At 40.5% G+C, this 22,088-nt stretch overlaps 1 protein-coding gene across 1 annotated transcript in view; it reads right to left on the reverse strand.

Moving 5' to 3' along the window:
• The window catches only part of PCDH15 (protocadherin related 15), a 567,896-nt gene that overhangs the window by 120,041 nt on the left and 425,767 nt on the right, over positions 1-22,088 (reverse strand). The gene's annotated exons all lie outside the window — the stretch shown is intronic.

Below are 22,088 nucleotides of genomic sequence, written 5' to 3' on the forward strand. Positions count from 1 at the left end.
GAGGTCGTGTGAGTCATCTACACTGGGGTGTGATGTCTACTGTACTAAATATGCCATAAAGAACACATTTCAGCATCAAATGTTAGAATCTCATTCCCTTCATCATCATCATCACTCTAATGAAAAATGGAGCACCTGTCACTGGTCCACGAATAACCCTCTACAAGGAACCCAATATACAAAAATAACTCAGGGTGCCTGGGTGGCTCAGTTGGTTAGACATCTGCCTTCTGCATGATCTCTGGCTCCTGGGATCGAGTCCTGTGTCAGGGCCCCTGCTCAGTGGGGAGTCTGCTTCTCCTCTCCTCTTGTGCTGTCTCTCACAAATAAAGATATACGTGTGTGTGTGTGTGTGTGTGTGTGTGTGTGTGTATCAAAATACTATGCAGCCACCAAAAAAAAAAAAATGAAATCTTGCCATTTGCAACGACATGGATGAAACTAGAAGGTATTATTTTAAGCAAAATAAGTCAATCAGATAAAGACAATTATCATATGATCTCTGATTGAGGAATTTGAGAGGCAGGGGGAGGCTGTGGGGGGAATGGAGGGAAAAAATGAAGCAAGATAGGATCGGGAGGGAGACAAACCGTAAGAGACTCTTAATCTTACAAAACAAACTGAGGGCTGCTGGGGGGTGGGGGGTTAGGGAGAGGGTGGTTGGGTTATGGACATTGGGGAGGGTATGTGCTATGTATGGTAAGTGTTGTGAAATGTGTAATCCTGAGGATTCACAGACCTGTACCCCTGGGGCAAATAATACATTATATGTTAATAAAAAATTAAGAAAAAAAAATCAGTGAAGGAGCCCAGACTTGGGTGTCAATCATACTGGCTGGCCTTCTGATTTCAAATCCCCTGGTCTGTTAAAGTATGGAGAACAATAAAAACAAAACAAAACAAAACAAAAAAATAAATAAAATCTTAAAACAATACTTAAAAATAATTCACAGGGACGCCTGGGTGGCTCAGTTGGTTGGACCACTGCCTTCGGCTCAGGTCATGATCCCGGAGTGCCGGGATTGAGTCCCGCATCGGGCTCCCAGCTCCGCAGGGAGTCTGTTTCTCTCTCTGACCTTCTCGTCGTTCATGCTCTCTCTCACTGTCTCTCGCAAATAAATAAAATATTAAAAAAAAAAAAAAAAAAAATAATTCACAAACCAGGAAAAATGAGGAATCACTTGGTAATCCCTTTGCAACAAGTAGACTGAAATGATAGAAGCATTCTGATGTCTTACCAATGTGAACTTTGCTCATATATTTCAATTAGGATCAGATATAGGGCAACTGAGCTACAAATTATTTATCAGGGAAAACTTAAAGTTGTTGCTTTATCATATCCCCAACTACAACAAAGTAACACTGATCTATAGCAGGGTAGGCACATCGTGGGTGTACAGTAGATCTGTGTAGATTAAGTACACAAAGGAATAACCTGCATTGTCTTAGAACTGAAAAGCTCTTTTCTGCTTGCCCGGAAAAAGGTCAGAGAGGTGAGGGAGTTATTTTCCTGGAGGTTTTAACCCTACCCTGCTGCTACCCATTTAGTTTCCCTCTTTTCTGTCTCTTTCTGGCCATCCCTAACCTGGAGGAGCTGGAATGGGGAGGAGAGTGTGCTAGCTCAACAGAGAAGGTGCCCGCAAGGAAGCAAGGCTAATGGCAGAGTTAGCCTGCAGAGCAGCGGGGTGGGGGAGTGCTCCCAGCTGCCCCCTGGTGGGCCACCAGCCAAGGTCGGCCAAAATGAACACCACTTTCATCTTACTAACTGACCAGCTTTATCTCTAGAATCAAAGGATCTAACAGCTCTAAATTTAACACGTTTTAACAAAGCAATCCCAAACTAAAATCATCACCTTTAAGCTTTTTTTTTATGTTTTTAATTAATGACCACATTAGTTATGATCCCTATTGGCAATACTTGAGAAAGTGAAGGCTGATTTTAAACTCACTGTAAAGGAATAAATTTATGTGCTGAAATTTATCTATTTTTCTCCTGACACATTTTAAGATGATGAAAGAAGGTTAAGTCCCAGGCACAACGTATTATGCCATCAGAACAATTGTGCTTTAGATAATCTTTTAAAAAGCAACTGTTAAGTATTGGGGAAAATAACATGAGAATCAGTATTGTAATTTGAAGTGACACTTACATGCTCATAAATGTATTACATGTATACATTTTATAGATTCCAGAGACTGCAATAAAAATATTTTAAAATATATGATTAGTAGTTATTAAAAATCTCTGAAATTAACATCCGTAGAAACATTGACATAAATATCTACTTACACTAATGACATTCATTGAGCACAAATAATCTGTAAAATTTATCCTGCTTTAACCACCAGACTAAAGTTTTTCAAGGTTTCCTTTGACAAAATACTCATCTCACAGAAATTATCATTACCACGTAAAATAGCATGCTTTCCTATCAGTTGTGCTTAAGTCCATATTTGCTTTGAGACTGATACAGTTTAACCACATTTCACTTGGTGCTTTAAATAAACAGTAAAATAAAGTGTGATAGTACTTCCATGCCATAAATTATGTGAGGAAAGCAGCACGATGATGGAGAATAATCACAGGACTGGATCATCTGTTTTTCTTGTAATTTTCATTTGCCAGGTTTGGGCATTTTTAGGTTTATATAATAACAGTAATAGTAATAATAATAATAAGCATCTATGTAACATACCCAATTCAGTTTTTTATTGGCTGCTCTTCTTGCCTCTAATGTCTTTTCAATACAATATGGGTTATTTTCTCCTCTTGGTTTTTTAAATATTTGCCTAACAACTCTGCAGTTTGACAAAATTTAACTAGAATTGGATCATAACTCTGTGTTACTGAGCTGTGTAATTTCTGGCTCATCTGCCAGAAAATAAATGGAAAGAAAATATTATAGGTATTTTATATTTACTTGGTATGTAACGCTGTTGAGTTCCATGTCAGTTTCATCCTGGGCTATTTTTATACCCAATAACTTTATCATAATCATTACAGCCATACTGCGTTTCACACACTGGAATGTTGTGTAATCACAACATTCATTACATACATCATAATGTAATATACATTACATCAATCACAACATTAAAATAAAATGTAAAATTTTATTTTTTAATTTATTTTTTAAAAGATTTTATTTTATTTCATAAGGTTATATTTATTTATTTTAGAGAGAGACACAGAGTACAAGCAGAGGGTAGGGAACAGGGGTTAGAGAGAGAGAGAAGCAGACTCCCCACTGAGCAAGGAGCCTGATGCAGGACTCGACCCCAGGACCCTGAGATCATGACCTGAGCTGAAGGCAGATGCTTAACCGACTCAGTACTCCTTAAGGATTTATTTTTAAATAATTTTTACACCCAATGTGGGACTTGACCCCCATAACCTCGAGATCTAAAATTACATACTCCACCCAATGAGCCAGCCAGGAGCCCCCACAAATTAGAAAGGAAAAAAAAAAAACAAAACCAAAAAAGGCAGCACCAAAGTGTGATTAATAGTATGAATAATTCTCTTCTTTAATCTACAGGAACCCATTTAAAAATCTATTTTAATCATGACTGTCCAAATATAAACCATAAACATAAATGTTTTCTTATTATAATAGCTCCTTAGTTCTCATTATTTGTTGAGGAATTTAAACCCAGATTCACATCTTTATATTGTCCTCCCAGGTCTAGCTAAAATTCAATATGGGAGCTAAGGTTATTGGGTAGTATGTCGCTGACCAACTGCGCCAAGCTTTTCAGGAGAATCTGTCCTAGGAGATAGATAGAGCTGTTATCACAACTACTGTTATTCTCATTTTCATGCAGAACACTGACAGGAGAACAAGGTGAGGGGCTGGACCGCTTTCTCTCTGGCACATGGTTTGGCTGAGACTGGAACCCATTATGAGACAGTAGGACGCAAACACTGACATCGCTAGGTCCTTGGGAAAAGGGCCAGTTTGTGTGCCCTAACATGGGTGAAAAGAAGTTTCAGGTTGATTGCAGCCAACACTTTTGATTGACTGCAAACAACACTTTAAAGATTACAATTGGGGGGGGGGCACCTGGGTGGCTCAGTGGGTTAAGCCTCTGCCTTCAACTCAGGTCATGATCTCAGGGTCCTGGGATCCAGCCCCACATCAGGCTCTCTGCTCAGCGGGGAGCCTGCTTCCTCCTCTCTCTCTGCCTGCCTCTCTGCTTACTCGTGATCTCTCTCACTGTCAAATAAATAAATAAATAAATCTTTAAAAAAAAAAAAAAGATTACAATTGGGGGCACCTGGGTGGCTCAGTGGGTTAAGCCTCTGCCTTCGGCTCAGGTCATGATCTCAGGGTCCTGGGATCGAGCCCCACATCGGGCTCTCTGCTCAATGGGAAGCCTGCTTCTCCCTTTCTCTCTCTGCCTGCCTCTCTGCCTACTTGTGATCTCTCTCTCTGTCAAATAAATAAATAAAATCTTAAAAAAAAAAAAGATTACAATTGCGAACTCCTTGCCTTTTTGTAATTAGGAGCCTCTGTACCTTGCCTGTCTGAGTTCTCACACAGTCCTCCACACTGTCCTAGAGGACTTTAGTGCAGGGTTTATGATCTGACTCCCCAGTTACCCCAGGAAGTATTTGATGGCCTGTTCTATATCACATTTTTGTTGAGCAAGTAAACACATAAATATATCAACTGATCAATAAATTTTAGAGTTTTGCCTTTGCTGGTGATGATTCCAGTCCAGGCATCCTCCTCAGGATAATCAATTTTATGAGTTTACAATGCATTGTGTGAAACACAATGTCCTCTCAGGTGCCTGGAATTTACTTGTACCCACTTTAAGAAACATCCTCTAATGGTCAGGGGGTCAGATTTGGTCAGAAGATAAAAGAACATCTTAAGGATACATGTCCTAAGGAAGAAAATGAAGTCAGGGCAAGGGGGGGCGGTCCATGGAAGAAACTGCAGGGCATTTTGCCAAATTAAGTCAGTCAGACAGACAAATACTGTATGACCTCACTTATACATGGAGTGAGGACAAGCAGAACTCAGAGAAACAGAACAGAGTGGCAAGGGATACCAGGGTGGGGCGTGGCGAGGGAGGTATTGTTGATCAAACAGACAAACGTTCAGTAAAAAGACGACTTCATTCTGAGGCTCTAGTGAACACCATGGAGACTGACAGGAAGTGAGAACTAACTTGAGTGTGGTAAATCACTTCACAATATATACATATATCGAATCACCGAATTATACACCTTAACAATTTTATTTGCCAAGGATACCCAAATAAAGCTGGCACAGAATTTTGATAGGTCTAAGCAACGACTGTAAAATACCTGGCAGTCATAAAATACACTCAGGTGGTTTAATCCCTAGAATGTCACTCACTCACATGTTCTGACTCATGGACATACCGTGTGAGTGACACCAGTGGCTTCCTTGGCTTACACACTTTCATGATGCTTGCATACAGACTTAGGGTGCTATCCTGGTCTTCCACTGAATTTGGGTTTTGAGGATTTCAAAGGAAGAAATTTAGAAATAACTGATTTAAATTCCTTTAAGGAAATACACTTTTATCTTTTTAAGAGTATTTGCACACCTTTGTTTTTGTTTTTTGGTCAATATTCTATCCTTTAAGGTAGCTATGAAGCACATAACAGAAACAGAAAAATGCTGAGGGAAAACAGGAAAGTGACATTTTGATAAAATGGGTGGGAGAACAGTGTGAGAAGAGCAACACCAGTGCCAGATGTCGGACACCCCCTGCCCTCCCCTTCTGGGTGAGACCACGCAAGGACTGGGAGGAGCCCCACAGGGGCCAAAGGACATTACAAGCTGGGAGCAGGGGGCAGATTTATTTGGCATGTGTTTTGGTTAAAGACATTATACTCTTCCTTTGTACTTGGGGGCTCAGTGCCTCATTTCCCTCCTCAAATGACATTCTTTTTCCTCCAATTTGTAGGAGAGAACCTCTTCTTCGGGCAACACCTTTGGCTTCGGTAAGCCAAGATGTTCCAGAAGGGACCACTCCCGTGAGGAAATGTGACATACCTCCGTAGTTTGAAGAAAAAGAAAATGGAACTGCTTAAGAGTAAAGCTCAGGGAAGAAACTAGGAGTCAGAACAGAACCTTTGGAAAGAGCCCTCTGTTCCCTTAGGCAATGTAATAAGGAAAAAAGTGTTCAAACACTAAATGATGTTCAAAAAATACCATTAACTTCAACTTGACTCCATGTTTTTCAAGACAACATTTAGTTTGTGATTATCTTTCCTTCTTTCTTTCCTTTAAGTAATTAACTCTGGGCTGGTAGTTTTCCCAAGATGCCTCTAGTATTCTCAAGATCAATCTGTTTCTTCTATCCACACGACAAGCCTACTGCCTACATTGCACTGGGTTCTCAAGAAAGACTTTCTGGACAGTTGTCTAAGGAGTTAAAGCCGTGGTTCTTGGCCATGGTTGACTTTGCCCATCTGGAGACATTTTTGGTGGTAATAACTGCAAAGGGAAGGTAGGTAGGGGGATTGAGTAAGTAGAGGCCAGGGATGCTGAGGAATATCCTGTAATGAACAGCGCAGACCTTCAGAGCAAAAAAAAAAAAAAAAAAAAAAAAAAAAATCCAACCCAAACCTGTGGATAGTGATGAAGCTGAAAAACCCCAGTTTAAAATAAAAGAGAAGTTAGAGGAGTAAAGATAAATGGAAAGTCTGTGGATATATAAAAACACCATGTCCTGGGTCCACCTGCAGGTAGACATCTTTAATGCAGGACTCAATCAAAACAGGCTGAAATTACTCAATCATATGATGGCCATCCCCCCTGGGGCTGCGTTCTTTCAAGTCAGAGGTTTGATCTTGTTCACCCGCACTCCTGTCACTGCCCCTTGGCCTCTGCTCTTGACATTGCATCCATCTGCACGAGCTGAGCTCCAAACACATCTCTAATTATCACTGATAAATACATCAAAGAAATAACTACTGTCATCCTTAGGATTACAGGAGCTTAGTCTGATTAGAAACATACACTAGACTCTAAAACCTTGGAGGCAAGGGCTGTTTTTCTTATTGTTATATATTCTTCATGGTCTAATGCATTAAATAGATTTTTTTTTGAAATGTATCAAAAAGATGGTAAATGACTTATATTCTCTGATGATTCCATTGCAGAGAACTTTCAAAATCCTTGGAATACCAGGCCTACTTGGTTATTCTGCTGGTGCCAAAAAATTGATTAGTTCCTCATGAAATCACATCACACACACACACACACACACACACACCTTTTTACACTGTTTTTCCATTGATACTACTTTTGTATACGTTTGACTGACAAATTGATTCTCTGGAAGCACTGGGACTTCCACATGGTAAGTGTTCAATAAATGTTGATTTAGACTAGAATTGCTACCATCCCCTCCCACCCAGTATCCACTTAAATAAAATGAATCGCGGTATTTTATCCCCATAAATGAAATGAGATCATAGACTTCAAGCCCTTAAAAAAATCACAGTACTGAACAAATCCATGTTGCTATTAAAATTAGGAGCATCTGTCTCAAAGATAACAGATTTTTTAAAAAATACTGATATTAGGAGAATATGGACTCTGAAATCATTTCATAAGTCTAAGGACTATTTGGAATAACTGAGGATTTATGTTATTTATACTATTGTTAATTTCCTCAGCATTCTTCTGCCCTAGTTTATATGCCAGATAAATGACTGATTCTTTAGTGTTTAAGAACAAAAGGATCATCTGAAATAAGAACTTAATCTGATCTTACTAAGGGGTTTATGGATAGTTATTCAGTTAAAAAAATAGGCTGATTTGAGAAAAGCATGGAAGAAATAGGTTTTGTTGTGTTCATTAGATGGAATTTGTAGAAATACAATATATTTACATGCTCTTTTGAAAAATCAATTATTAAGTATATTAGCATGAGAAAAGCCACTACCTTTTTATTTCTCAGCTTTCTGCTCTGCAAGAATTGTACTTGGTTATATTTATACACACTATTTTCAGTAGCTAGGCAGGAGAGATTAAATCTTTTGAGTTTCATTTTAATATTTTTGTAATTGAGCTCTGACAGTTGATTTAATTAGCCTTTGCGTGATTTTAATTGCTTGCATCTAAAACATACATTTTGAGTATGTGTTTGCTGCAAGGTGAATAACTGAATTAAGGACATAACTGCCTGTAACCACTGGCTTCATAAACAGACACTCAGATTACGATAATATATACTTGTTTTGGGGAAAGTCTTTTTGTCAAGAAAATGATGACATTGACAATGTTACCAGGACAGTGATGGGGAGATAATCAGGAAGACTAAAACTCTCAATACCAACTGAAGTTTAGCTTTGTATCCATATAACATATTTTCCCATTAGGAACACTTGATGAACTTAAGTTTCTCTGTAAACATTAACCAGAAAAAAACAAAAGCTGAGACTGCAACATTGTTTCTTTTCATTGGTAGGGCTAGCATTTCTCCTTAATCTTGTGAGACAGAACTGATACATTTAGAGGCTTTGGGAGGCAATGGTTATGACTTTCAGCTCACTCTGTTTCCATCCGGAATAAACAATAAACACTGTTTTAATTCTTTTGTGTCTATTAAACTCCAACTCTCTCCACAGCGCAGTTTAACAAAGGACCTGTAAGTGGGGAAGGACAGGTGGGGCTAGGTAGGGAGAGAGAGACGGGACTAGGCGATCAGGCTCACAGAAATCCCAAACGTGTGGAGGTGCGGGAAAACCGGAGATAAAGGAACAACCCGGATACCTTGCCCTAGGAACGCCCTGCCCTAAATGAGGGAAGGGAGGGAATCTTTTAGAATAGTCACCTGGGACCAACAAAGAACACCCAGACCCTGAGAAGGAAGGAGGCCACTGAAGGGGTTATCACGAGTCCCTGCTCAATGGTGGTATCAGTATTGTTAAAGACATTTCAGGTCCCTGGTTAGCTTTCTAAAAAGACCAACCCTAAAGGCCTTTGTCAGCAACCCTGTGGGGACCCCTCTCGCTCTTGAGAGCTTTTTCTACATCTTCACTTAGTGTATTAACTTGTACAGCTTTACTCACTCTCTCGTCCTCGAGATTCGTTCTTCCGCTCCCGAGACAAAAACCTCGCTCTCCCTCATCATTTTGGTGCCAAAAGTCAGGACTTCTTCCACCGGAGGAGGAGCAGAAAGCGAACTCTTTCCTCTGCTGGGAGAGGCTGTCCCTCAGCCGACCTCTTCCCATAAATAGCAAAACCCGCACCTGTGGGCCTGCTGGAGGCGAACCGCGCAGGCGCCGGTCTTAGGGCTCAGTGATAGGCTCTGGAGAAAGGTTTGATTGATCCCCCTTCCTCTGATGGAGGGAATGCTGGCCTCACCTGACCCAGTTGCTTTCCCTTCATTGCCTTTTCTTAAAGGACCTTCTCCTGCCTCAGGGACGTCGTGTCAGGTCCTTCCAGTCTCTGAGGATCAGTAGGACCCTCCACCCAGGGACTCAGTTCAGGGTCCCTTTATCCTCCGCCCTCCCTTCTCTAAGCATCTGGGAATTTTATGGGTTCGGTGGTCCAGCTTTGTCAGATTGGGGAAGAATGTTGCCTATGTAGATAAAAGGGTTTTTTGGGTTTTGGTTTTGGGTTTTTGTTTTTTCATTTAAAAATGTCTTTTTGTGAGAACTTAGGAGGAAAATACTTTCCTCAATTTTTGTTGCTTAGTAAGATACGTTTCTCTGTTAGGTACAGTTTAGGTTTAATCACGACCAGGGATCAAAACCCAGGTTATCCGCAAGCGAGATTAGAGCTATCCCCTTACATGTAGGTCAGAGGGAGCCCAGTGTTTCCTGGGCCTTTACTGGACTACACAGGGCATGAAGGAGGGAGCTGCAGACCCCAGCCAATTCTTCAACTGGTTGCCTTAGCGGCTGGGACTTTAGTGGGTCATGTAGTTGGGGCTTTCTTGTTTCAACAACAGAAATATGAAATGATGATGATGCTAAATCTCGGGGTTGCACCCCTCAATAGGGCCATGCTTACAAATGGGACCTCAGGCATAGGGACAGAAAACACGCCCAGGGGTAAGGCGAGGGAACATAACTGAATCCAAGTTTAAACTGTTAACCTTGCTAAGCCTTTATGATTAGGCCAGATTTTTTAGGGGTACATCCAGAGGAGAAAAGGAAGATCAGGTGACAGAACGGGTCAGTGTGGCTACTCCTGTTGGCCTGATCCCCGCTCAACCCAAGGTGATAGGCCATTGTTTCACACTGGGTAGGAAACCACGGGACACCTTGGTTCACAGGGGAGAGCTGGATGTAGGGACGCCTTCACAGTTACCTTCCCAACATCCACCGGGTAATGCCTACTGGGATCAGGAGATTGGAAGCCATTCTCCACTGGGACTCCCGAATCGGGTGCTGCAAAACTGGGCAATTCTCCTTGTAAAACTTTCTAGTATTTTCCATGGGTTAAACATGGGCAGGTTCTTCAAGGCAAGGTAAAATCAGGCGTGACCTTTGCAGCAAGGCATGGTCTCTTCAGTTCCCAAGAATTCTCCTTTGGGGTCCTTCTTAACCCACTGGAGACAACTGGCATTGCAAGTTTAGGAAAGGGTTGAGCTCCTGTAAGGCTCACTGCATGGCCACAGTGGGATCCGGTCTCCTGCAGGAAACGGGGCAGATAGACTAAGGAATCCTGGATCCATCCAGGCTTTCAGGGCTCTAAATCAGGGCCCCGACATAAAGGCCTCTTGTAGAGGCGTTTACCCAAACATGTTGTTTAGTAAACTCCCTCCTGACCTACTGGATCAGTGTCTAAATAATCCTCCTTCCAATAAACCCAGGTTGCTGGAGGAAACACAGGCCTCCCCAGCAAGGGGATGCTGGCTCTCCCCCTGCCCCTCACTGTTCCTACTACTAGATGTGAAGGCTTCTCCCTCACTCCTTTCTCAGGTTAATGGCGATAATTGGAGCCAACTGTGGTTAGTTGGCCTCAGGTCCGGGACTTTGAGAAATATTTCCAAGCAGCTGCTAAAATTCCCTTTGTTTTGTTCCCTGTCTTCTCTGGCCAGACAGGGACTGCCTAACCCTACTTGTTGGTGGGAAAACAAGGCAATTATGCATCTGTCCAAGCTGGTGAGCTTTAGAACTGGGAACACTTTGCTCTGTCTCCCAGCAGCACTTGCCCCATCTATCTGCCCCACCCCCTCCTGTTTCTGCACCTTGGGTGCGGCCTGCACAGGGGCTCACTTCAGATCTCCCCTCCTGTGTCTCAGGTGAAACTTGACAACAGGAAACAAACATACTGAAAAGTGGACCCAGCTGGAACAAAACTTGGGATTTAAACTAAATTTAAACTACATGTCTTTAAAGTTATCATCATTAAATGTGAAACTCATATTCTGCCAAGGTTTGCTGAAGGTCAAATAAGCTCGTGTTATCTACGTTGCAATTTGTTAGCAAAAAGATGGCTAAAATGATGGTTAATTGTATGTCTCATCAAAATTTTCATAGGAAATTGTTAAAATATCTTTCAAGGTCTTTGGGATTAGATTCATTGGACCTCTAGGTCTTTTCCAAATAGGATAAGGTGTTCAGTCACTGATGACTGGATGTAGGTTTGTGCTTTTGACTACTTACTCTGAAGAAACTGAGGATATTTAAAATCTTCTGGTAAACATGTTTTATGCTCAATTGATTCATAAATCTGCCATCTGAAGAATTCTGGTGTAATGGTTCACCATTGGTTACTACTTAGTCTTTTACTGGAGCCAAATTTTGCACTCTTAGAAATCTTAGTCAACTCTGTGTGTGGAAAAGTAGGAGATGTAAGAAAGATATGAGGCACGGGAATGCATTTGTGACGAAGGTAAAAGAAAGCAATTCTCTCCTAAATGAAACCAGTTGTTTGCAGAGAAATGGCTTGGGACAAACTCGGAATGCAAAACAAAATTGTAGGTTTGTGAAGGGAAATCTTTGGAAAGGAATTTTCGGCGTGGTCAGGATGGACTAAGATTGGAATAGATGATTTTATAAGTACATCAGTGTAAGATTGAAAGTCTTTTTAAAAACACAAAAGTTTTCTTGAGTTGTTGGTGCTCTTCTTGGTAGAATGTAAACAACTATATTCTCTTTGCCTGCCCAGAAAAACCAGTTTCTATGTTTTGCCTTTATCAGGTCTTTGAAATCCCTAATCCTATTTATTAGGCAGGTGCTTTAAAACTTTCTAATGTTTTAACAAACTTCTCCAAGATTTAAATCATGAACACAGTCTTGTTGACTAATCAGACTTGTTTGGTAGTTACAGTCTGGTATAAGGTCATCACTGGACATTCTGGCTATTGAAGTGTTATGTGACACAGAAATAATGGAGTTTCTTTGTCAATTGCATCCTAATGAATTCTCATTAACAAAGCCCATTTCTGAATTTTGTCATTTATAATTGTTCTTATTTGCTTGCAAAATAAGTTTCATCCTTCAGGAGTCTCATAAAAAGGACTTCTAGGACAAATACAGGTATTCAGTATTTTGAAGATCAAAACTAAAATGGGTAAAAACTTCCTAAACTAGCAGGGCTCCTGGATGGTTCCTTCTCTGATAGTCCTTTACCCTAGAAGCCACCTCCTACAATTGCAAACAAAGGCTTTAACCATGCATCCAACAGCCCCCCAGGTTAAAGAGGGCCTCAGAGCTCACTATGGGACTCCCAGGACTTACTTAGGACTGCAGCATATAATAGGCAAAACCAGATGCTTGCTCAGCAGGACTCAAAATGATACTTCCCAGGCCCTGGATGCACTCAGCCAAGAATTAAATGAAGTCAGAGAAGGAATTCTGCAGATTGTCTACTATTGCTCCACACTTATGGGTGTGAAAAATTTCCTCACATGTGTTTTTTTTTTTTAAGATATTTTATTTATTTATTTGACACAGAGAGAGAGACACACACACATACACAGAGAGAGAGAGAGAGAAAGAGAGGAAGCACAAGCAGGGGGAGTGGGAGAGGGAGAAGCAGGCTTCCACTGAGCAGGGAGCCCGATGTGGGGCTCAATCCCAGAACCCTGGGATCAAGACTTGAGCCAAAGGCAGGCGCTTAATGACTGAGCCCCCAGGTACCCACACATGTTGTTTTAGCATTACAATTAACTCCTGTGATGTGTCCCAATTAATAGGGGACATTTGTGATCAATTAAATAAGAACAAGATGTCCACAGATATATTTGACAAAATTGGGAACTGGGGCTCTTATCTCAGAGATGTGATCATAATTTGGGGCCTAATACTTGTTTCATGCTCATCCTTTTGCATGTGCTGATGCACAGAGCAGTTTGCTGCCCATCATGACCCTTGGAGCCATACCTCGGGCCCCTGGACCTGGCCGGGGACAGACTCTAACTGCAGCACAGCATGCCACCCCATTTCAGCAGGGAGCAACCAGAGCAGTCACCGTCCCATTCCTTAAGGGAAGTTAGGGTTATTGTTCCAGGGAGAATGAGGAAGGGACAGGCGGGGCTAGGTAAGGAGGGATAGATATGGGGCCATGCGAACAGGCTCACAGATATCCTAAAAGTGTGGAGGTGTGGGAAAGCCAGAGATAAGGGAATAACCAGAACTACCCTGCCCTATGTGTGTGTGGGGGGGGGGGGGTGTCTTTTATGATAATCACCTGTGACCTACAACGAGTAACCAGACCCTGAGAAGGAAGAAAGCCCTTGAAGGTGTTACCAGGAGTCCGGGCTCAATGGTAGTATCAGTAGAAATGTTAAAGAGATTTCAGGTCCCTGGTTAGCTTTCTAAAAAGACCAACCCCAAAGACCCTCGTTGCCAAAGGTTACTGATCTTCTCTGAGCTACGGTTTCTCATCAATAACAGGGCAGTAATCATACATAGCCAACTAGATTAAATGAGCAATTACAAGGAGGCTTCACCATTTCCCGTATTACTCAGCTTACTGATGGTCAGGAGAGGGAAAGTATTAGCAACACTATTACCACCAGAAGGAGGAAGAGTACCAAGGCCACAGAATTTAAAAATAAAATTTCCTAAAAAAAATTAAAATAATAAAATTTCCTAGCACTGAATTATAAAAGAAAATTATTTTTTATGGGATATTTTATAGGGAACATCAAATAAGGTTTTGGGAAATACACTTTCTTCCTGCAGCTAGAAGAATTTAATTAGTAATGAAATAATAGAAATACAGTAAAAGTGTCTTAAGTACCCATACTTTTGTTTATAGGACAAGACCACAAATTTGCCAAACTCATTTTGAAAAGCTTTCTCTTTGAGAAATATAGACACACTATACAATATCTGACATAAAAATATTCTGACATTACGAGCCTGACATGAATCCTTTTTTCCTTAAATGCAGAATCATAGCTGAGAACAAACAGTTATACTTGAGTATACCATTAAATAACCTTGGTATTTTTTTATTTACTGTTAAAAAGTATACTTTAAGCCTAAAGCTATTTTTGATTTTTTTTTTTGAGATTTATTTATTCTGGGGGGTGGGGTGTAGGGCAGAGGGAGAGAGTCTCAAGTAGATTCCCTGCTGAGCATGAAGTCCTCTGTGGGGCTGGATCTCACAAGCCTGAGATCATGACCTGAGCTGAAACCAAGAGTCGGATGCTCAGCCGACTACCCAGGGACCACTAGCCTAAAGCTGTTTTACTTAAGAGAAGCAATGGTTGATAAATCTGGTAAAATATGTAAATAAAGAGACCAAAAAAATGCTAACCAACAAAATGATTATGTCTTGGAAAAGCAATCTTTTAAGCACTTGAAAAGATACATCGACTGTAGTGATTCATGTCAGATAGGCAGTCTTGAATTATTGTGCATAACCCCAAACACACGACCAGAAAGAAACATGTTCTTGTTTCCTACGTTGAAATAGGTAAAAAAGAATCCGGCGAGAAAAGATTAATAAGCCAACTGTGGTTTACCGTATTTTAACGGAAGAGAGGGAGGCTCATTCCTCCCTGTTAGCATAGTTTTTCTGCCTTAGCCGCTGCATTAGCTGCTTTGTTTCCAGTATCTCTTTTAAAATCTTTTAAATGATCCATGAAATAGATACTGTCATTTTTGCTTTTCAGATAAAGAAAGTAAGACTTAAAGAGATTAAGTCAATGCCTATAAGGGAGAGCCAGACTTTCTATCCAAGCATGCATGAAATTCGTATCCAGTCTCTCTCTATAAGAACAACAACAAAAAATTTCTAATAACAAATCAGGTGACTATCTTTAGAGATTAGAATATAGGCTTGCAAATGGTAGAAGTGAAATAAAAGATTTCTGAGTAAGAAGATAAGTCTATTTCAGAGGGCGGGCTATTGTAATCACCTCTCCTCCAGTTGGTCACAAGTGGAAGAAAAATGACCAATAATTTGAAGGATTTAAAAACGCCTGTGGCACTTTGCTGAAGGAGGGGGAGACAGCATTTAAAATAATATGCTAAAGTATTTGAGAGCACAGACATTAGCCTCTGCTCATTAATGCAGAGAAAATACGGGCATCGTTTGAGTTTCCAATTGTTTCTGTAAATTAATGCTCACACAATACAAGCATATTATACTATGGTTCTGTAGGTCCAAGGGGTCCTCCTGGACTAAAATAAGATGTAGGCAGGCCTGCATTCCTCTCTGTGGGCTTGGGAGGCGGAGCTGTTTTCTTGCCCTTCCCAGCTTCACCCACTGCCTCCCTCCACCCCCTGGCTCTCGTCTCCTTCCATTTCAAAGGCACCTATGACCCATGGAGTCTCCCACCAGCATTACCCTCACACTGACTGCCCTGCCTTCTTTTACTTATAGGTACCCTTGTAATTGCATGGAGCCCACTCAGATAAGCCAGGAGAATCGATCCATCTCGTATCCCGAGTTTAGGAAACTTCCGGGAACCCTGTGCCATGTAAGGTGATATAGCCACACACTCTGGGGTTTAGGATGTGGGCATCTCTTGGGGGAGGGAGCATTACTCTGCCTACAAAAGGGATATTGATGATTTATTAAAAATGTTGCATTCAGGGAAGACACTATATTTACGAAACAGGAAAGTTTTAGGGTGCTTGGCAATGACAAATTCAGGAAAAGCCCAATTCTGTGATAATACATATATGGTAATAACCAGAGCTCTTCCTCCTTTACAAAGAGCATTACTGATGGCAGTCACTGAATGGCAGTTATAGACTGAGCTGTGTCTCCCCTACCTTCGTATGTCAAGGCCCCAATCCCTGATGTGACTGTATTTAGACATATAGCCATTATGGACGTAATTAAGGTTACGTGAGGTTACAGGGTGGGACCCTGGCCCAAAAGGATTAGTGTCCTTTTAAGAAGAGAGAAGAGAGCTAGCACACTCTCCTCCCTTCCCCCCACCTCTCTCTCTCTTTCTCTCAGTCTCTCTGCCTCTGCCCCTGACCCTGTCTCCATCCCCTGTGAGGACGCAGCTCAAAGGTGGCCATGTATGAGCCAGGAAGAGGGGTGTCACCACAAACCAACCCTGATGTCACCTTGATCTTGGACCTCTAGCCCCCAGAACAGCGAGGAAATGCATTTCTGTTCTTTACACAACCTCATCTGTGGTATTTCGCTTTACCAGCCTGAGCACACCAAAGCAATGGGGACACTAACTACTGAAAAGTTGAGATGTTTCTAAGCTAAATGCTTTTCGGTGCTTTCCTGCAATTTATCCCCATAATAACGCTGTCACTGATTATCCCCATCTTATCCACACAAGTAATGGGGCTTGGAGAGATTAAATGAGGTGTCTAAGACTGCACGGCCAGAAGAGGTGGAAGCTTCAGAGCCAAACCCCTGCTAACATGTACTCCTGACCATTTCACTTTACGGCCTCCCTTCAGTTTGGGTAATTTAAAAAACCCAATGTATCCCTAAACCTCTCTAAAGTTTGTGATTTATGGGAAGCTAGGACAGTCTGGGTCCGCCGGTGTAAATTTTTAATTTATATTAGGGTATATGTACGTTGATGCCTAAAACCACAGGAAGAACGAACAATTCCCTAGGCAACGTCTAAGGGTTTCTAAGTCTTTAGAACTATCCTGAAGGCTGAGAATATAGTGACAGAATGGGTCGGGCAAAATGAGTCTGCTTCTCAAGTGCATCAGGAAGATAGGTGAAAGACTCTGTAGTTAATCTGGCTTAAAATTAAATCTGCTCAGTGGAAGTATTTCTGAATATTCTTTGCTGAAAACATCCTTCATCCCTGCTTTATGGGAACTTGGGTAAAGTAGAAACACCATGAATTCAAAATGAGAAATCCTGGGGCACATGAGTGGTTCAGTCGGTTAAGCACCAGACTCTTGATTTTGGCTCAAGTTATGATCTCAGGGTCATGAGAAAAAGCCCCAGGTCAGGGGACTCAAGATTCTCTCTCTCTCCCTCTCCACCTCCACTCCTGTTCACTCATTCACTCTCTCAAACAAACAAACCTAACAAAATGAAAAAAACAAAACAAAACAAAAAACAAAACAGAAATCCCCTTTCCACATACTGGGGTATGTTTTGAATGAATCCAGACAAGAAAAAAACTCTGATTTTCTCATCTATAACTTTGTTGAAAAACAATAGGCTTGTTTTGGTTATCAAATGTTACAACAGACAAGCATGTACTTGCCATCATCAGAAAAATGTAAAGTAATAGAGTTGTTGTCCCTAAAAATTGAAAAGTGTTTTGGCATACATGCTATTTTCAAAACATGTGCATAGTTAGTAGATTGCATCAAAGTATATGTGAATAGCTATCAGTACTACATATGTATATATGGGATAATTATATGTGAAATAATAAGAAATATATATATTGGATTCTGCCCCTACTCCTGACGCAGAGCTCCTAAAACTCCTTGTAATTAGGGGTGCTAGGAGCATGTTTTGTTCTAACACTTAGTCTTTGGCCCCATTTCCTGACACAGATCCTAAGGAATACCCAGTTTCCTGAGTGACAGGAGCATCTGACATGGAACTTCTAAATCCGCTGGGTAAGAGGAGTGTCTTTTGTTCTAATGAGGCCACTCTTGGTCATCTCTGGGATGGCTCTAGTCACCAGAGAGCCCCAGCTGTCATTAGAAACTCAGACCATCAGGCCCACTGCCCATTCTCTGGAGAGGGCAAAGGGGCTAGAAATGGAATTAATAATCTGTCATGCCTTTTATATGATGAAGTCTCCCCCCAAATCCCCATAGTATGAGGTGTGGAGAGCTTCTGGATTATGAGCACATCTATCCACCAGGATGGGTGGAGCATTGGAACTCCAGCGGTCGGAAGCTCCTTTCAGACCTGGTCCTCTGTATCTCTTCATCTGTGTCCTTCATCTTGTCCTCTATTCTATAAGAACGAGGTGAACAGGGACACCTGGGTGGCTCAGTAGGTTAAGCGTCACCCTCAGCTCAGGTCATGATCCCAGTATCCCGGGATCAAGTCCCCACATCAGGTTCCTTGCTCAGTGGGAAGCCTGCTTCACCCTCTGCCTGCCACTCCCCCTGCTTGTGCTTGCTTACACACTCTCTCTCTCTCTCTGACAAATAAATATATAAAATCCTTGAAAAAAAAAAGTTGATGAATGTAAGTGTTTCACTGAGCTGTTATAGAGACTAACTGAAACAACAGGGGGTCGTGGGAACCTCTTAAGTGTAACCAAGCCTGACAGCAGTTGTGGGTAACCTGAGAACCTACTATTTTCAGTTGGCTTCAGAAGTGGGATGCAGTGGTGTGGGACCAAGCCTGACATGAGGCGTCTGCTCGAACACGGGTGGGAGTCAGAGTGACATTGAAGCGTAGGCCAGCCATCTTGGTGTCGAAGAGGACTGCGTGAGTGGCAAGCCCACATGTCTGGGGTCACAGGTGTTTTAAGGGAGCTAGCAGCATGAGAGGGAGTGAGAAACACACAGAAGGAGTGTGCTTTTCTATGGGGTAGGTTAGGATCCTAGCAAACTTACTTGATCATTATAATAAATCCTTTAAAAAGAGAAAAACATGACTTTATATCTATAGCATATGACTTAGTAGCAGGGTTTATCCTCTTTTGGTATAAATGCAGCTTTGAAAATTTTTGTGAAAATTATGGACCTTATCTCCATAAAAGGACTAACGGGTATCTGATGAAATATTTTTCATTTCAGAGCAGTCCTAGGCTCCAAGGATCTCAGATTAAGAGCAACAGCTACTTCCAAATGCTACTTGCGAAACAAACTAGATTTTCAGTAACATGGAAAGAGGTAAATAAATCTTGGTATATGCACATGGTTGAATATGAAACAATGACACAATATGAAATATTTTTTGAAGAGTACTTAATGACATAAAATATTTTTGATATAACACTAAATGGAAATACAAAACCCAAGATTCTAAACAGAAAATGCGTGATCAGAATGTGTGTGTATATATATGTATATGTCTGTGTGTGTGGCCCCAGGAAAAAAGACTGACAGAAACAAGCAAATTTAAAAACATTCAGAAGTGTAGGATTATACATTATTTTCTTCATATATATATATATATATATATATATATAAATATACATCTTATGTAGTAATAATAATACATATATATACATATAGCAATAATTTATACATATATGTATAAATCTTATGTAGTAATAATAATTTTATTTATCAAATTTTATTTATTATAATTAATTTATAAATTATTAAATAATTTATATTTATTTAATAAATTTTATTTATTAAAATAATAATTTTATTTATGTATCCTTAACCTATTATTTATTTATTTGAGAGAGGAAGAGAGATAGCCAGAGAGGGAACACAAGCAGAGGGAGCAGGAGAGGGAAAAGCAGACTCCCCGCTGAGCAGGGGGCATGATGTGGGGCTGGATTCTATGACGCTGGGATCACAATCTGAGCCAAAGGCAGACTTTATTGACTGAGCCACCCAGGCATCCCACAATAATACTTTTATAATGAAGAGAAACTTAGTATTAAATATGTAGAAAGGGGAAATGGAAACCAAATTATGAAAAACACACTATTCACAGAAATGAAAAATCTTGAAAGAAACTTCATTGATTCCTTTGTATGCCTTTCCCAAAATATCATGTCTTCTATCTAAAGAGCCTGGGGAGACACCGTGTCCATCTCTACTTTTTCTGCATCGACAAACTTGGGCAGATGCTAGTCAAGTATGTATTTTCCCCCAGAAATAAAATAAATTTGTTTATTTATTTGCTTGTTTGTCTGTAAGATGGTATCTCCCCAGGCATTTGTGACTTCCTTGGGAACACTTAACCAGAAGTGATGAATAAAGAGAAAGATGACCTTGCCAATCATAATCTAATTACTCTTTATCTGTAGATCTTTGCTTCCCTCATTAGTCATCTGGTACACAACATATTTAATAATTAGCTTTTTGCAGATTTTAGAAGCCATTTAACAACTATTTAGTGCAACAAGCAGGCTAATTTTAGTCCTTAGAAAGTACTTAATGGATACTTGTCAAATAGGGGTGCCGAGTTCCTGCACTATGTCATTACATGCAAGCATTATCTTTAATCTCTTCCAAAACTTCTCAGAAGATAAAATAATTTTTTGAAGAAACAGAAACTTACAAATTTTCAAAGGTTCGAGTAATCAGCTACTTAAACTTTCAAGCATCAGTCACAGTAAAAATGGAAGCTAAATTTTCATTATGATAGAACATGCAATCTAGTGCTGTAACCTTCAAGGAACAAGTCTCTCTTCTAGGGCTGTCCCCACACTGCCTCCCTGGGCATCTCAGTCAACCACAGCTAGGTCCTAAATTGATTTTTGAAAAAGTAAAGTAGAATTTTATTTTATTTTATTTTATTTGTCTGTCCAACATCCTATCCCCCTTAATTTTGGACACAGAACTTCATCTTTTCCTCTCTTAAGTTACTAAACCTCCATTTGTCTTATGCCCTTAATGGAACTGTTATTTACGATGCTCTGCTTTCCGACCTGTTCAAAGGTCCTGGTATCAGCCTAGGTGCATCAGATCCCCCCTCAGTCTCTTGACCTTAGCTTGAAGATCCCAGGTGTCTTGATGGCATTGCCCCTAAAAGCAGTGTTTCAAGTTTCCGACCAAGACTACCAAAGCTTACCTCATACTGTGTCCTTCTTTAGATCCTCTTCAACCTCTCCTTTGATTATGCAAGCCACCAAGTACTCTTCTGCTAAGTTCTTTTTAGTATAAGTCAGTCAGAGGAGGTTTGTTGCTTCTAACCAAATAACCATCATAAGCACAGTGGGGAACAGTCAGTTTAGTCCACATCAGAGAATAGGGACCATATCTTCCTACCTATACATAAAGTGTGGATTTTCCTTCTCCAGGTATCAAAAGACAGTATTAAATGCAAATTTTCCATTTAGTGTTGCTAGACTTAAGTATGAAATTTTAGCATATTTTCTTCTTTGTCATCATGGATAATTATATTATTTTCACTGCTCTTTTTGGAAAAATATCATCTGGTTTTCTGTACATACACTATCCAGAGATCAATCAAGATAAGGGCATTCAAATCTAACGATGGCAAAAGATGGCCTGACCATCCTTCTAACATGTCACAACCCACAACCACTGGGTTATGTGAAGAGCTTCCTGAGAAACATGAAGTCTCTGTATTATGATATGGGAGCAGATGAAGCACTTTCATATGTGATTTCAGCATGTGATTATGGTATGTTGAAGGGTCGCTCAAATATATCACAGCTAGTAACAACAATAAAAACAATAGTGATAATAATTACTTTAGCATTTTAATTGGGTGTTTCCAATGTTCTAATAAGTAATATGCGGGCATCACTTTGCTCCAAAACCTTAGGAGGTGTAGACATATTTATTCTGATAGAGTGCTGAAGATTCTAAAGCTTAAAGATGCTAGTAAAGATCAGAGATGTCTATGGAACCCAGGCTTATCAAAAAGCAGAATCAGGGGTCTTAAACAATTCACACATTAGACTTCCTCTACTGTTCTGTCAAGTGTAAGGGGCTATTTAGCCAGAGCGATTTCATCTCGGTTGAACAGTGATTTTGTTGTTTATGCAGTAAAACTTAAACTGACCCTGCCCCCCCCCAACCTCCCCCCATTCAGAGGAACTTACTTAAAATCAAG

Source organism: Meles meles, chromosome 13 (assembly GCF_922984935.1).
Source record: "Meles meles chromosome 13, mMelMel3.1 paternal haplotype, whole genome shotgun sequence".
Classification (NCBI taxonomy): Eukaryota; Metazoa; Chordata; class Mammalia; order Carnivora; family Mustelidae; genus Meles; species Meles meles.